Here is an 18169-nt window from a genome sequence, read left to right as displayed (position 1 = left end):
TTCCCACTAACACCCCTGCGCCTCCGGTGGAGTAGAGATGTAGTACTGGAACGTTCTGGAATCACAACAGGAAGACACAGGAAGCATGGTTAAAATGGCTGCCATGCTTAAAATCATAGTCACAGTACAGGTTACAAGCTTATAAACTGATATATAACTCTGTATGAAAATCCTGTGTAATCATCCCTGCAGCCTAGCATACTGCTGTTGCTGCAGTTTATCCCCCCTCGTGCCGCTGATTGTACCCTCTGCTTGCAGCGTGTAATGCCCCCACCCCCCTGTATGCTCCGTTGCGGATGCAGTATGCGGGGCGGGCAGCGTGCGGGGCCGCCAGCGGGAGCCGGGTAGCAGGACACGCTGGAAACAGACAGCGGGGAGCGCGTCCTGAAGTGCTCTGAGCAGCGGCGGCGGCCGGAGCAGCGGCGGCGGCCGGGCGGACTGTAGAGGGATCCCAGCGCCATCAGTGTTAAAGAAAACCTTGTCCCCACACAGCGGGGCGGCAGCGTGAGCTGACCGCCCCGACCAACATACCTTGACTCCCGCTCCTGTGGTGAGGCTCCGACGGGGCTTCTCTGTAAGCGCCGGCCAGCCAGTCTGCAGGATGTCTGTATGGCTGTGAGGGTGCTCATTTATTGAGGACCGACACGCCACAGCTGCTAGTAGCAGCTTGCACTATCCCTGACCCTGCCTTTTGGAAGGGGGAAAGGGATGTGTATGAAAAAGAAAAAAATATTAACTTAAAAAAATCAAAAAATCTTCAAAATAATTGTGGACTAAGCCACAGACCTTGTTGCTACTTGAGCACAGAAAAAACACTGAGGTACTCTGGGATATGGAGGGGTGGAGTGTTCTAAATTTAAATATTCAGTGCCCTGTTCCTATGGAGGCCGTCCATATCCCAAGAGTACTCCAGTGACCCCTAGTGGATGAAAAAGAAATCCCCCTCCATAAATCCTGATTTGCTCCTGAGATGCATTGGGAAAGAATTAACACTTGAGGTATTCAATATACTCCCATAGTATATGGCATGGGCTACATGGAATGACCAAGTGGGTTGCAGTTATGTGAGCGGCGGTCACAACACCTCCCCCTACTTCCCGCACACTCACTATCCTGACTGTTGGCATGCTGACCAACAAGGACTATTCCCACTCGTGGGTGTTCCCAACACCCATAGAGTGGGAATAGAACCTGTGGCATGACACCCTGCCTCCCCCCGCCGGCATTCTGCGGCCGGGATCCCATCGTTGGGATGCTGACCGCCGGTCATGTGTTACACCCCCAACCAAGCCACCTTTGTGTGGGACACAGTAAACACACTATGTCCCAATTTTATCTAGGAACAGTGCAAGGTGATCACTTTTGGGCGTGGGCTTGTGTGATCGGTTTAATTTTATCGGAAATAGCCAAACTGCAAATAAATCCTGTTGGTTGCTGAATGGGCCAAGATTAGCCCATGTTTGACCAGTTTTGAAATCCATTCTGAAACTAGTATACAATTCAGGGATGCATATCAAATAGTATAGAGAATCGGAATGTTTGTGGAGGTGTTGTGTGCATGTTTCTGCAAAATGAATAACTATGCACACATTCATTACAACAAGTGAACAGAAAACATATAACCAAGGCGCTTTAAGAGAGGATGGGGCCCGTGTGCAGGCTCCGACTGGGCTCCTCCTCTACGGCGGTGCAGTAGACTTGCATTGTGCCAGAGTCTATTGCGCATGCATACATCTCCAGGAACATGGCTCCCGTTCCCAAAAGCCTGGGCCTGCTCCGTATTTCCGGTGATTTTGCATGCGTGAACCAACAGGATTCATTTGCAGATTTCTAGAGCTCTGCAGACAGCGCCGGGCAGCACCACACGCCCTGCACCCATTATAGATATGCCGGTGCCTGTTAGATGTATTATAGCTGTATGTTTCCTTTACATACACTTGACATGACTGTATGTATGTATGTATGTATGTATGTATGTATGTATGTATGTATGTATGTACCTATCGGGAAGCTATAGATATACTTAAGTATTCATGAGAATGACCATCCCATGCACTTGCTGGAGTGTAACTCCTCAGAAACATCCTGCGACAACAAACGCTAGGACCTGTTGTATCTCCCAAGACTACTTCTCAGTGATCGCATGAAGTTCCTGTTACAGGATCTTCAGATCAATGTTACAGCCAATGTAAACACTGCCTCTGGCCTTCCTGCAGGACACTGCAGACAGAAACAAATGCATAGCTTATTTTTCCAATGTATTGTAATAACTTTACACTCCAATTAGACTTTACTCACTCTGTATTATTGTGGTTTTCTTTTTCAAAACTGCTAACAGGACAGGTCCTCATGAATGGTGTCCATCCTGCAGATATACAAACTTTCGGGGGTCCAAATTGAAACCCAGACTAGACCTATTGCGTTCTGTTCAACGGTTGCCAGGAAGGGTCTGTATAGTGCCAAATACCACATTAGCAGACTTGTCAACTCCTATTGATAATCATAGATTCATTCTACCATCTCCTAACAGTGACTAACTGTGCTCCTTTCAATTTCATGTTCTACCATGTGATGTTCAAATGCTATGGAAGACTTCCCATCTATTTCACTCTGCCAGAGACATCTCTCTTCCACACATAGGAGTCTTAAAATGGTCACACTTTACAATCCGATCATTCAGTCTAATTGTTTAATATTGAATCATCTGGTTGACAATACATTCAATAAAAAAATGCAGTTGGATAGATTTTGGTGGAAATGTTAAGCAGACGACACTAGACGACATTTTAAACAAATTTGCTGATAATGGCTATTCATTCCGAAAATTCTTAAAACCGTTCAATGTGTACGCACTATGGGCGTCATTCACATCTGATCGCTGCTGTGCAATCAGGTACTAACTGCGCATGCGTATGCACCTCAATGCGCACGCGCGTCGGCCAACACCAACGAGCATCGCCGGTCAGCGATGAGCGAAAATTCAATTTGCACGGGTGTTCGCAAGGTGATTGACAGGAGGAAGCCGTTTGTGGGTGGCAACTGACCAAGCGTTTTCAGAGAGGGTGTCTGACGCCAGCTCCGGACCCAATCAGCCTGATGTGATCGCACTGGAGGAGCAAGTCCTGGGCTGCGTAGAGACTGCACAAAGTGGATTTTAGCAGCTCGGCGTATACATCATCGCACACTTGCATGGCGAATATACACTCACCCTGGACGCGGCGACTATCTGAATGCAGTACAGCAAAATTAGCAGCCCAGTGATCGGATCTGAATGACCCCCTATATCGCTAGCGATACGCGCTCCTGCGGATCACTAGAGACCTTCCTCAGTCATCAGTACATACACATCAATTTCTAAAATGTCTCTAACATAGTTACATAGTCAGTGAGGTTGAAAAGAGGCAAACTGCCCATCAAGTTCAACCTGTATTCTGTGTTAATCTATACATATTATTATGTGCCTGCTGAAGTAATGGCTTAGTACCAAATGAAAACAATGATTCTTACCACTCCCAGATAATGTAATGTCCATATGTTAAAAGCTATAGCCCTGGATACATTTACCTATTAGGAATTTGTCCAATCCGTTTTTAAATACATTTATAGAGTCTGCCATTATTACCCTCTCCGGCAGGGAGTTCCAAATCTCCGGCAGGGAGTTCCAGGGAGTAAGTATAGGAGCAAATCGCGCAGTGTGTAAGCTACCAACGACGAACATTATGTTAAATTAGGCTGAAACCCAACAATTTAGTAGTGTCAAATGATTCACATATATCGTTTGGTCATTTGAAAATAGTGCAGGTAGTTCACACAATATATAGTTTGTCCGGGAGTTTAAGGGAAATAGTGAGCGACAGCATATCATGAGCATGTCGTCTAGTGTGTACACGGCATTAGTCTATAGCAATTGGATTGACGTCTGTGTACTGCAATAGCACAAAAGGTTTCTGAACTTTTAGAGACAATTATAATTTAGATAAAAATTGTTTTACTTATGATCTTATTAAAGATGATCTGATTCATAGTTAAATATTCATGTTATTGCTAAAATGTAATAATTAGCTCAGAAAAATTAATGCGGATGTGGCCAACATTACTATCGGTGCAGTTGTTCGAAGCAAGACTGCGCAAAGTGGAGTTGCAGTGAGAAATTAAATAATACAAGATATTTTAAATCATACAGTACCTCCCTAACCCATCACCCCTCCAACCACCACCAGTTTCACTTCAGCATTCCTACACTGACTTAGCATGGAAATGGTCGACACATGAAAAGGTCGACATGTGTTGTTGTTGTTGTTTTTTTTTAATTGTGCCAAAATTTCCCTAACGGCACGTGGACCACTAATTAGTGCACCGCTCCGCTCGCCATGCTTCTCAGCTGTAGTCCATGTAGATGGTAAAGTATTAAAAAGTCACAAAAACTAAAAAGAGCAAGTTGACCGTATGCTGTGTCGACCATTTGACAATTCAAACATGTAGAACTTTTGTCCATGTCGACCATTTGGTGACAACATATTGCTTGTCGATCTTTCAACTGTCAACCTATCATCCGGATACCAACTGAAACAGTCAGAGAATAGGATGTCTGTATCTCACAGGACATAGCTAGCAGCGCAATACTGAGCACATCCTCCTAGCATTTGGTTAGAAGAAACGCTGAGAGCTATGGAGGTCAGGGGCTGGTAATTGTTGTCTATCAGTGGTTCTCAAAGTAAGTCCTGAAGGCACCCTAACAATCCAGGTTTTAAGGATATCTATGTCTAAGCACAAGTGACTTAATTATTCCGGCAGATTGATTATATCATCTATGCATAATCGAGGATAGAGATTGGGAAACCCCTGGCCTATAGGCTGCTTTCCTGTTCCACTCTACTACAATCAAGGTACTGTGCATGAATCACCTTTACAAATGCACAGGTGTAAGAAAGGGACAGTAAAGCATGAGGAATAAGTAAAAGGAGATCAGAAGAGTGTTATTATGTATGGTGTTGGATTGTACCCTGCCATTACACTATTGATAGTCACCGACAAAGCACCTCTCTCCAATAAGCCAACGATGTGGTTTTGCGATCTGAAAGCGGTATTAGGGGCTGATTGGTTGGTACTTTATCACCATACAATTTATCACTCTCCAAGGCATGATAAATCTGGGCCAATATATTCAAAATAGACTAATGTTATAACGTGAACACAAAAACTCACTGTCTAAGAGCGTGAAGATTTCCGTTTCCTCTGAGTGTAGCACAACGGAAACTACATTAGGTCATGTGCAGAACATTAAAAATGAGTGCAGTTACCAGCGCTTAATACCACGGAATGAGAAGTGAGAATGGATTCCTAGCCTGTCCTGAACGAAGACAACCATGACTCCTCATAGTGTGTAGAGTCATTTGTGGCCAGACGTGCTTGCAGAGTCACAAGCAGAGATGGAAAGTAGCACGGTTTCCAAGTATCTTCTACTTTTAGCTCTTGAGAAAGGGAGCTAGCCCATTGTAGTTCAGATTCAAGTTACTTTTTCCAGGGACCTCAGTAAAAACACCATTGTTATTTTCATATATTTTCTCTGACTAATCTCAATAGTAAAGTAAACATCTGTTTTAATGCTAAACATTTGACAGCCTTTACATTGTAAGAGTATCCAGCGACAAAAGAGATCCCGCAGAGAGTACACATAGTTGTTGCAGGAAGATCAAATGATAGCATGGAGTCTAGCATTACTATTGTTATTCAGGGGTGCACAACTGTATCTAAACACTCCAAGGAAGTGGTTTACTTTGCTATTGTTTATTTTAAGAAAATACATTTCTTCGTTTAATCCGGAAACTTAAAAAAAGTCATTTTAATTTAAGACGCCTGTGAGAAAGTGGTTCTAACTTCTACACTGAACGTTCTGGTGACAAGACGCACTATAGTTTTTTATAGGCAGGATTGTATTATTAGCCAGCATTTATAAAGTACCAACATTTTATATAGCGTTGCACGATGTTAAGTGGTATACAGACGTGGCATACTAAAATAAATGGATGCAACATGTTGGATGATTTTAAGAGAGCTTACAATCTAACAAATGAAGACCCTGACATAGCTATATGAAGTGGTGGAGAGGGGTTTCCAGGCTAGATGTGATGTTGAAAATTGTTAACAATAACTTAAGGGTCCTATTTTGCAAATATAAACAGTGAGTCTAATGTTCATTACTACCATTAAGAAAAAAAACTAAAAGCACAAAAGTGAATATATCCACTTAGCTGACTAATATTTTTTTCAAAACTGCTCAGAAATTGTCATTTCATTAGGACTGAATTAGGGTAAGAACATCTATTTTAAACTTGTCCAACACAATTTTATTTAAAAATAATAACAAAAAAAAAACCTACACCTATTCAAACATCGGACCAACAATCATAAGACCATTGCAGCAATTTTTCCCCGTCGGGTATACACAGGTTTCATTTACATTACCCCCGAAAGTACTGTGGGAGGGAACCAGTAAGCAGAGGGTCCCTCTGAGAGTGGTAGCTGCTGGAAGATTATCTACACATCCCAGCATGCAATGCAACAGTTTTAACATACCCTAACATCAAAGTGTACCAGGACATGCTGGAATGTATAGGTAAACAGCATCTGGCCTAGCCTATACCCTGGGTGAATTACCGAAGGGCAGTAAAGGCCCATATAGACGGGCCGATGCAGGAGGGATGTGTGCTGGGCACACATCTCTCCCATCGCTCAGCACAGCGCGATCTGTGCTAAGCGTGCGGAGGGAGACGGGGGGAGGGGGGCGCTCACTTCACCCAGCGGGTGAAGGGAGGGGGGCGCTCACTTCACCCAGCGGGTGAAGTGAGCGACCCGCTAGATTGGCCTGCATGCAGGCTAATCTAGCAGCAGCGATAGCGATGTGCGGGGCTGCGCATCGCTATCGCTGTAGGGGGTACACACGGAGCGATAATGCTGAAATTCTAAGCAATCTAGTCAGACTGCTTAGAATATCGCTCCGTGAGTATCCCCCTTAAGACCACAAAGAATGATCACAGCTCTGAGTAAATGTAACTTTCCCTGTATTCCAATAAACAATCAAGGATAGTGGCTACAGTATGATATAAAACTGACAAACATGCACGACGATCTAGCTAAATGACCAATCTCATAACACAGTATGAGAAAATCCAACATTGCGCACCATGGAAAACAAAGCCAATGGGATATATCCAGGGCTATAATAAAACAGGGCGGCTATCAATGATCCAGTATATCAGCCCTTATCTCAGTGAGCTCTAATTTAGGGGTCTATTCATGAAGCAGTGAAAAGAGTGGAGAAGTGTGCCTGTGGTGAAGTTGCCCATGGCAATCAATCAGCTGCTCCGTACAATTGTATTAGTATGCAAATTATAAATGTTACTTCAATGCTGATTGGTTGCCATGGGCAACTTCTCCACCCTTTTCACTGCTTCATGAATAGACCCCTTTGTGATGGACAAACTTTATGTTTTTCTAACAAACCTGAGAAAGTAGTACAGGAAAGACAAACTGGCTGCGAATGTACTGTGACTCCTGTAAAGATGTAGAGCTGAATATTGGGACACTAGTGTGACAGTTTTCTCAGCGTCTTTATTATCTCTGAATATTTTTCAATAGTAGTGTAAAAAAAACAAAAAAACTTCCTCACGGATCTAGATATCTGAAAAAGGCAAAGCTAATGGGAAGCAAGTAATCTGATTTCCAGGGCAAAACATGCGACTGCCCAGGAAAAAGCAGGACACATATAGTGTGAGGAGTTCATCTATGATGTTGGTAAAACAGGAAATCCACCTTTCTTTGTGTTTCTTTCGTGAAGCCAGAGACAGCCAGGCTCAGCCCATAGATCCCACTACAAAGACTATAAGGGAAGCCACATTTACTCCAGGACCTTGCTGTTTATACGTATAGTAATGGAATGGAGGATAGAACTTGCAAGTCTGTCATTGTATCACCGACTGCGTCAGACTGGCTGGCCAGGGAACAGCTTCTAATCAATTTATGCTAAGACAATGTTTAGAGACCCTCAGATCTCTGCACTCACACCTGCAATCACCTACAAGCTACGACTCCGGTAGCAGGTGTAAGGAGCTGGGTGCTTCTAAACAATGTTTCGGCATAAATGGATTGGAAGCGGTTCCCTCGGTCAGCCAGTCCGACGCTGATCACAGAGTAACTCTGCTCTGCTCTTAATAAAGTCAGAGAGGGTTGTTAGGGTGAATGGGATGCAGTTAATTTGCCGGCTGTCAGGAGACCGATGCTGGAAACCTGACAGCCGGCAAAATGCCGCCGGTCAGAATTCCGACCAAATCCCCTTGTTTCCACTCGGGTGCAATATAAAAGTGTGGCGAGCAAAACTCGCCACTGGCCCAAAGCGTGGCGAGCCTACGAGTGGACTTGCTGCGCTGACCGCCAAATTTCCGGCGGTTGGGATTCCGGTGTCTGTTTCCTGACCGCCAGGATCCCGACCGCCGGTATTACATACCGGACCCGGGTGAACTTCTGTACAAGCAATATTCCTGTTCCATTCAGACCAGGGCTATATGCTCAGGCACCTCATCTAAATACATTTAAGCAAACATGCGGCCTTTCCCATACCATGGCCAAGACCTCAGACACCCAAGCACTTCGACAACCTTTATATTGACAGACTCCTATGTACAGTGCATCCGGAAAGTATTCACAGCGCTTCACTTTTTCCACATTTTGTTATGTTACAGCCTTTTTCAAAAATGGAATAAATTCATGTGAATACTTTGCGGATGCACTGTATTACTTTGGTAACAGGGGTACAACTATACACTGCTATCCTGATGGTAATGTACATTACTGGTTCTTAGAAGCAAACCAATCTCCTGTGTTCAGTCCAATATCTGTTGGAGATGCTACCACAGGCATTCCTCCATATGTGGTAGAACTGTGCACAAAACAACATTATTGCTTGGAGATTTGCAACAGGACACCGAACTGCCTGCAGACCTGACATTTTCATCCAACATGCTAATCCAGATTAAAATCAACAAGGAATCATTATAGTTGGACCACAAAGGCCTTAACTACTGCCCAATGGAAAGGAACACAAGTGATAACGGAAAGATTGGCTCCCCACATTAATGACACAAAGGAAATTGAGAAACTGGTTTTGGCACTTACTTGGTAGCAAGATACTAAAAAGTAAACTCCAGCAGAACTCTGGATATGATGGAACTCCCTAGTGACACTGCTAGAACAATGTAGCTTCTATGCATATAAGGTATTTAACCAACATATACTACTACCCTCTACACATTGTGCCTGATGGCGCATTGGAAAGAAAAGAGGATTATGCTGCTCCCAAACCGCATGCATGAAAAATGTGTATACTAGTGAATATGCAGGTGTTTGCCTCTTGCAGTCCACCTGCCTCCTCCAATGTTAGTTTGCCATAAGCCAGGGATGGCTAACCTTGACACTCCAGCTGTTGTTGAACTACACATCCCAGCATGGCATATTATATGTTACCAGCTGCATGGCAATATAAATGCTTTTAAGCTAGACATTCTGCGTGTCCGTCTCCAATATGGAGGTGAGTGCAATTGATTTTTATACAAGGCATCATGTCTATGTAGGATTTGCATAATCCCCACTAAGCGAAAATACCCCTATTTCCAGGTGTACCTTTTGCACCTAGTATATGATTGGTGCAAGTGGGCACTGATGATGGCTTATGGCAGTGATGGCTAACCTTGACACTCCAGCTGTTGTTGAACTACACATCCCAGCATGCCCTGCTCCAGTTTTGCTATTTGGCCATGCTGGGATGTGTAGTTCAACAACAGCTGGAGTGTCAAGGTTAGCCATCACTGCCATAAGCCATCATCAGTGCCCACTTGCACCAATCATATACTAGGTGCAAAAGGTACACCTGGAAATAGGGGTATTTTCGCTTAGTGGGGATTATGCAAATCCTACATAGACATGATGCCTTGTATAAAAATCAATTGCACTCACCTCCATATTGGAGACGGACACGCAGAATGTCTAGCTTAAAAGCATTTATATTGCCATGCAGCTGGTAACATATAATATGGGATTAACCCAGTGCAGGCTTATTTCTTTCCTGTGCTTGTTTGAAAATACTGCCTAATGTTGTCTTGGCTGCTGTCTATCAAGCCTATATAAGGTCCACTGGGTGAGGCATACACGCCAGCATGGTTGTGTGTCAATCCCAGTGCAAATGATTTTACTGCAATTCATTCTTACCATCTGAGAACCTGGGACATGGGATACAACATTAATAAGTATTTTAATCAAAATAAGAACTATTCCTTCAGACTTTGATTTTGCTAGATATAAACAAATTTGCAAGTCACTGACTACTGTCTGTTTTGTACATACACTTACTTCCAGGTCTGCATAGCCTGCAGCTCTGCCACCACACCCTCACTGAACTGTGCCAACCTCAGAACAGCCCGTTACACATATTCACTCATATTGCCGGGTTGGTGACGCTGCTGGTGACACGGCAGGGGCAGCGCTTGGAGATCACATGATCTCCCAGCGCCGCCCTTCCATACACTGTGAACGGGAGCCGTGTACAGCTACCCGGGTAGGATTCCCGGATCACTTGATCCAAGAATTTGCAGGGGGGAGCCCGTTTCCACTAGAAAAATCACGGGTAAATGCGCGCCCCCACGCATTTACCCGTGTTTTTAGAGCTGGTGGAAATGGGGTATATGAGACACAGGGAAGGGCTCCCCCAGTACCCAGGACCTTATCTCTCGATGGCCCTGCAGGATTGCAGGTAGGACTAGCGCAGCTGCTGAATCACGGAGGTAGGGGGAATGATGCACACACAGCGGGTACAGCCAGGTTGGTGTTGCCGACAAGAGGGGAGGGCCCCCTAACTTAAGTGCCCACCCATAACTTAATCCAGCCCTGTATTCCGTGGCCACGGATTTTTCTTATACCAAGTTCCATTGTGCTCCATCTGGGACTTTCTACAAGCTTAGAACGAATTCCTGTGCCATTAAAGTTGCAGCTCAGAGTATCAGTGATATTTCGCTGCATCCGTGATACAAATGAGATACAAAAATGTAAAGAAAAGAACAGTACACTACTCCTCTCACAGCAGCTTTGTCGCACTAGGCGTTTTACACCATATGGCATATTGACGCTTATGTGTACGGTATGAGGACACATCTGTAGAATATGGGCACGAAACAGTAAATATAGCTGTAAAGGTATCCGGACCCATGGGTCGACAGTGATTGGTCGACACTAGAAATAGGTCGACATTCAAGAAGGTTGACATGAGTTTTTCACATTGTTTTCTTTTTTGAACTTTTTCATACTTTACGATCCATTGGGAACGGTAACCTGTGCCGAGCGCAGTGAGGTACCTTGCCCGAAGCATGGCGAGCGAAGAGAGCCATGCGATGTGCAATGTGCAGCCATGCGATGTGCAATGTGCAGTAATTGGGGTTCCCAGTCACTTTACGAAGAAAACAACACCAAAAAAAAATGAAAAACTCACGTCAACCTTTTTTATCATGTCGACCTAATGGCCGTGTCGACCTATTTCTAGTGTCAACCTAGCCACTGTCAACCAATAGGTGTCGACCTAGACACTGTCGACCCTGAGTCCCATACCCAGCTGTAAGTACTGTGGCTTCATTATTCTTGTTTGCAAAATGCTGGACACTGAAACATTAGACTGAAAGTGTACAATTGTTTCATATTACAGTAAATGGTACTTTAGCTGTTAGAAGATGGTCATATGATAAAAGGCTTCATAGTTGCTAAGAACTAAACAGAATTTGCCGGAAAAATTTGTTGCTGGGCAGGATCATCATGTGTACCCTTGGTGGATATAGGGCATTACACTCCCAAATATCAAATGGCCATGAAATAGTATCCAGATAGCATCCAGGTATATTACGAAGGTCGGTATTCAATTAGCCCAATACATTTTTCTCCCTGACCAAATTGACAATTTTTGACTGATGGTCATTATAGTGCTATTCAATTAAAGCCCCTTTTTTTCAGTGGGAAAATGTCACATGGTATCCAGGATAAGTATCCACACCCATGTGTTATTGCAGCTCCGAGGGCTGCTTATCAGGGATTATGCTTCGGGTGCCTCAGGCACCCAAAACTTAAGGGGGGTACTGACGGAAGAGATGTGTGCTGAGCGATCTTAACACAGACCGCTCAGCACACATCTCTTCCCCCGCTCAGCACAGCACACCTCTTCCCCCGCTAGTCAGATTGCTTAGATTTTAAACACGGATTTCTCTGTGTGTACCCCCCTATAATCGCCAGTTATCTGGGCTAATTGACATGCCCCGTCTAAATAATCAGCTGTGGTAAATCAGAGCAGCTAACTGCATACCTGCCTAAATATTAATAGTATATTAGAAAACAAACACTGATGCTCAGAATGACGTGCATAACAAGAGAATGGGATATAGTGCTGTATACCAATAAAACAAAAACATTACAATCTTCAGGGACATTTTTTTTATAAATGCTGAAAATTAGGAAAAGTCAAAACTGCGTCTACATTTGCTACACTAGAACACAAAGCAAATGGGATTTCTGTTCTTCATAGAAATTAAAAGCTAATTAAATATGAAGATACAATTTATTAACATTTTTATACGATTACTAATATTTCAGCTGTATAAAGTGTATTAATCAAGCTGAAGAATAACGGATTTACCGGCACACCTCTAATTAGCCTGAAAAAGCAGTGGGTGACAGACTTGGGTTAGGGATAGGGTATTACCATCAGGACAAGTGTAGGATTTAGGGCCTAATTCTCAGTTGGGAAGAAAGCAACAAAGAACGAACAAGTAACTGTGTACATGGGCAAACCATGCTGTAATGCAAGGCGTACAAATACAGATGTAGCCACACTCATCTGCGTGTACATGTGGTAGGGTATATTGATTGTAAGCTCCACTGAGGCAGGGACTGATGTGAATGGCCTACTATTCTCTGTAACGTGCTGCGGAATATGTGCGCGCTATATAAATAACTGGTAATAAAGAAATCTTACCTCGAGCCACGCAAGCACACATGCTGTGCAGAGGCCACTGGCGCCCCCTCCCCCTGCAGAAGGGCAAAGGCATCGCACAGCGGCGATGCCTTTGCACTTCAAGAGTAGCTCCTGACCAGCGCAGCTTTAGTGTGCTGGCCGAGAGCTACTCGTCGCTTCCCGTCCCCCAGCTGCTGCGTATGACGTCACGCAGCCGCTGTGGGCCCCCAACGGTCCGGCCACGCCTGCGTTGGTTGGACCGCTCCCCCTAAACGCGTCCAGCCCCCTCCCGCCCAGCGACCGCCTCTGCCTCAGAGGCGATCGCTAGGCAACGACAACTGCCATGCGCCGGCACACTGAGGCGCCGGCGCATGCGCAGTTCCGACCCGATTGCTGCGACAAACTGCAGTGAGCGATCGGGTCGGAATGACCCCCTTAGTACGCTGAGCTGCGACTAGGTATGCTGCCCATTTATTCCTATGGCCATGCACATGCATTGTGCGTGTCATATGCGCTAGCTTTGCTGAAGAGCGTCTTATCCGCGGCAAAACTGGTGTGGCTACATTTGTACATACAATTTTTTGCATGTAAGGTTAATACTGGCTGCTTTTCCATGTAGCCCAAAAAATGCTTCATTTTAACACTGCAATTTAACTGTCATTTTGGACACGCCCCTCTCATGTCTAAATCTCTCTGCACATTTCACATCTGCCCCACCTGCAGTGCAGCATGGCTTTACCAAGGTGCACAGTTTCTTGCTCTTTCTTACTTTATTCCCAACTCAGAAAAAGGCCCTTAGTCAGGGTAAAATCCAATTTTGCCTTTCAGAGAAAAATAAAATCTGTAAAATACAACATGGAGTATTATATAAAACATGTTATACATCCTGCTCTGGAAATGTATATAAATTGCTGAACGCTGTTAGAAGGAATGCTATAAATAGCAACCGTTTCCTTCATATATTAAGTAGTAAATCAGGCCTAGAGGGTGGATTTTGACACCCCTCCCTCCTCCTCTCCAGCCTTTCATATTTTCATCTTCCTAATACAGCACTATATGCAGTGGTACTGTGCAGTACAGGGACATGAAATGTCACATACAGATCAACAGTAAAAGTTGGAAACCTGTCCACAAGAGCTAAAGCGCAATGTGTGCTGAGCGTGCGGGGGGGTGGCACTAATTTCACCCAGCGGGTGAAATGTGCGACCTGGGGGTTGCACACGGGGCGATCATGCTTAAAAGATTGCTTAGATTATCGCTCCGTGAGTACCCCCCTTAACACTCTAGAGGTATCCAATATTTGGCCCTCCAGCTGTTTTGCAACTACATAGCATGCCCTGCCACAGTTTTTCTATTATGGCATGCTAAAACTGGCAGGGCATGCTGTAACATGTAGTTCCACAGCAGCTGGAAGGCCACCAGTTGAACACCCCTGCTGCAAAACAAAGCAAACAAGAGATACAAGGTCCTGCTTGCTCAATTTTTATTTTTAAAACCAGAAGTATATTAGTACATAAAACATGAATTTGTAGTAATCACTAAAGGGTCAATATTATCAATATTTGTGGTATACCAGAGTGAAAATCCCCATTTTGGGGGGGCTACCAAAAATATTTGGTGGTCCCCATGTATGTACACGGGACCACAGCACATACCGGACAAGCAGCCCCTATACTTTTTTGAGAAATTCACCAGTAGGTGCTGTTGTAGCCTATAGGCTAAAGATCGCAAGAGTTATTGGGAGAGGGATCTGTAGGATCCGTCCCCTGCACTCTTCATGCGATCATGTATGGACAGCAGACAGTGAATGCGCACCAGTTCGCCCAGCTCCCAAAGAAGAATGAAAGATTGCATTAGTGATTACTTCACTTGTAACATACTACTGGGATGTGTTCCTTTTGGTGTCCCTGTCCCTGCGGGTGTATTTACATACTGGCAATCAATATCTTATTGCCTGGAATAGCGCTGATAAGAAATTATAGTTCTTTCATCTAATGCAATGCATACTAAAGTGGACGCTAAGTGGTTAATAGCATAAATTGTTCAGTGCTTACTAAACCCATGTCTTGGCATGGGATCAGTATGCATTACCCACGGTCGGGATGCCAGCCGTCAGTATACAGACAACGGCATCCCAGCCATCAGTATGCCGGCAGTGGGGTGAGCGCAGAAAGTCCCCTTGCAGGCTCGGTGGCTCGTTGTGCTCGCCACAGGTTCTATTCCCACTCTATGGGTGTCGTGGACATCCACGAGAGGGATTAGCCCCTGTGAGCCGGGATTCCGGCTGGTGGCATTCTCAGCGGTCGGGATTCTGCCATCGAGCTCCTGACCGTCGGATTCAGACTACTGGCAATTTAACTGCATCTCCTTGGCATGTATATGGAAATAGCAAGTATTTACTAGAGATTGGTAAGTTTTACAGGGAGTTCATTTGCATTTCACAAACCTTGTAGAAAATGTACAATTCCTATTTGCTTCAGTCATAGAGCCTAAGAGAAATTCCAATATATCTGACAGAAAGGGAGCACAGTAGTTACCAGCCAGCTGTTCCCTTTCTGTATACAGCTTACGTATTTCGCAACCGGAGTAAAAAAAGTAGAAGTCACACAACAATGCTGCACTGTTACAATGACAACATCTGCTTTTCAGGGTAACTTCCATACTTGTGAAACCTAATGCATTTATTGTGCAATTTCTTTACATCTGTCACAAGGGCTTGGCTGCCAAAGGTCTGACCTCCAGCAGCGGAAAAGATAGCAATTACATGAATGGCAGAAATTCAATCTCATATGATATCAGTATCATATATGCTTAAACAAAACTGAAGAAAAAGAAACACATTAAAACAACAACAACGTTACCATTCAATCACAAGATACCGCTACTGCCATGCACAATGAGTGTGTTGATTTTTCTAAAACAATGTGAAAACAATTGAAGCAAATATTTCTCATACATCATTATAGATTAGGTCATGGAGAGTTAAATTAATGCGGGTTGTACAGCAGATGGCCAGAGATTCCTGAGCTCAGCTGTGTTGTTAACTGGGTCCTGGATGAAAGATTATAGCAGATTCCAGGGCCCAGTGATGGGGATATGCTGTTGAATTACAGTTTTCAAGAGCCTCCTTGGATCAATTAAATGTTTTATTTTGCATTACTAGATGAATATGCTACATCGCTGTGCATGGCCTAGGAGAGATTATATAAGCAGGGTTCTATCTTTACGGCTCCCAGATGTGTTGCCTGGCATAAGAGAAGGTTACCATTTACATAAACACGGACATACACAATGGGCAGCAGGCCCCCTCCTCTCCTGTACATTGTGTCCATCTTCCACCTAACCACTCCCCCCAAACAACATGTCTCTTCCCCAACACATCCACTGCCTGTGTCTGGCATTGTGTCTGCAACCCCTGATCATTGCACCCCCTCCCACAGCGCTGCACCGCAGTGGGCACATCTCCTCGCACTCTCACCTCTCGGATGCCTGGCAGTAGCAGCCTTGGGTCTCTCTGCAGCTCTGAGCCCCCAACAAGCAGTGTTTCCACTTTGAAATCTTGGAATTCCCTGGTACGACCTTTTTTTTTTTTTCTTGGTTTTTCTTGTTCAAAATGTCAAAATTCCCTGCACATTCTTTAAGGTTAAACACTGTTACAGATGCTTTAAACGCCACATTTAATCTCAAGGCTTACAAGACGGCAGACCCAGCATGATTTTCTTTGTTTTTGCAGTCTGCAAAAAGCTAGAGTGACTAGATTCGTGCTGCTGCTGCTTGCACTGTTCCACTACTCCACCCCTTCCCCTCTCCATTCCCTTCCCCTTTCGTCTCCAGTCTCCACCCCCTCCCCCCATCTCCTCACCTATGCTGCTAAATGGCCATATAGGCCTCCCATTAAGAAAACAGGAGGCCATATAGTGTATGGATGACACTGCAGGACAGTGATGTTAGAGAGAAGTCAGTAGCTTGCACTCAGCTTACCCACAGCTCATACATTTACCAGGAACTAATGAGACATCTGGAGACACGAAGTACCTCATACCTGAATGATGTTATTACTTACCTGCATTGTCATCATCTACTATAGCCCATAAGGAGGACAGTGCGACCACAGAGCAATGGATGTCCTGGGTGCGGTACAGGTCACTGTCGCAATCTCTATTTGATTGGTGCCCACTGTGATATATATTATGCGGTGCACCCGACTACTTCTCTGCAGTCTGTAGCCCCGGCTCCCACACGTCATGGCGTTTCTCCCACAGTGCTGAGCATCGAACGAGGAACCATTGGGCACAGCAGGGCGGCTTTCATACTCCAGGTTCACAAAATGGGGTCTATTCATGAAGCAGTGAAAAGAGTGGAGAAGTGAGCCAGTGGAGAAGTTACCTATGGCAACCAATCAGCAGTTCTGTATAATTTTATAGTATGCAAATTCTAAATGTTACTTCAATGCTGATTGGTTGCCATGGGCAACTTCTCCACTGGCTCGCTTCTCCACTCTTTTCACTGCTTAATGAATAGACCCCTTAGATGGCTGATGGTTTAGCAGAGTGATCTGAAACAGTAGATCACAGAAGCATGCTGGAGGCGTCTATTTACACAACACACCTCCTTTTGGCGCAGCAGCTATGTGAACTGCATCCATCTCTGAATCAGGCTCCGTGACACATTGGCCTGATTCACATTTGGATGCTATGCTGATGTTTTCACAAATGAGTTATTATTGGTGGTCTGTGCATGTATCACTGCTGTAATGCACACGCAAAGCGACTGAAGTGTGATTACAGTCGCAGTGAGGATTCAATTGCAAGTGATTGACAGGGAGCTGCCATTTTGTGGGAGGTAACTGGGTGTGTGGCGTCAAAATGCAGGTGTGTCGGGACCGTTTTCAGGTGGTGTATCAGCTGCCGACTGCAGTCCTGTACACAGCTGCAGAAGCCATTTTGAGTGACCATAGACTCACTCTGGGAGTGAATGTTTCCCAACTCTGCTTTGGTGCTGCGAATAAGTACGCAGTTGCTAGCAGCTGGGAAGATCTGTTGGGTGTCTCTATACAAATCCTGGCGGATGTTACATTAGCATATATTCGCACAAACTCAGAGTCAAACTCCCATCTGCGGCAGCATTAGC

The 18169-nt window shown here is 44.6% G+C and overlaps 1 protein-coding gene across 1 annotated transcript in view; it reads right to left on the bottom strand.

The window, feature by feature from the left end:
• The window catches only part of NCKAP5L (NCK associated protein 5 like), a 153575-nt gene extending 137035 nt beyond the window's left edge, over positions 1–16540 (bottom strand). Inside the window, exon 1 of the mRNA XM_063952753.1 lies at positions 16518–16540. The gene's annotated coding sequence lies outside the window, so the exon portion shown is untranslated. The remainder of the gene's footprint in view (positions 1–16517) is intronic.
• Positions 16541–18169: the final 1629 nt, after the last annotated feature.

Source organism: Pseudophryne corroboree, chromosome 2 (assembly GCF_028390025.1).
Source record: "Pseudophryne corroboree isolate aPseCor3 chromosome 2, aPseCor3.hap2, whole genome shotgun sequence".
Taxonomy (NCBI): Eukaryota; Metazoa; Chordata; class Amphibia; order Anura; family Myobatrachidae; genus Pseudophryne; species Pseudophryne corroboree.
The sequence above is the reverse complement of the archived record's forward strand: the minus strand, read 5'-3'. Positions and strand labels throughout refer to the sequence as shown.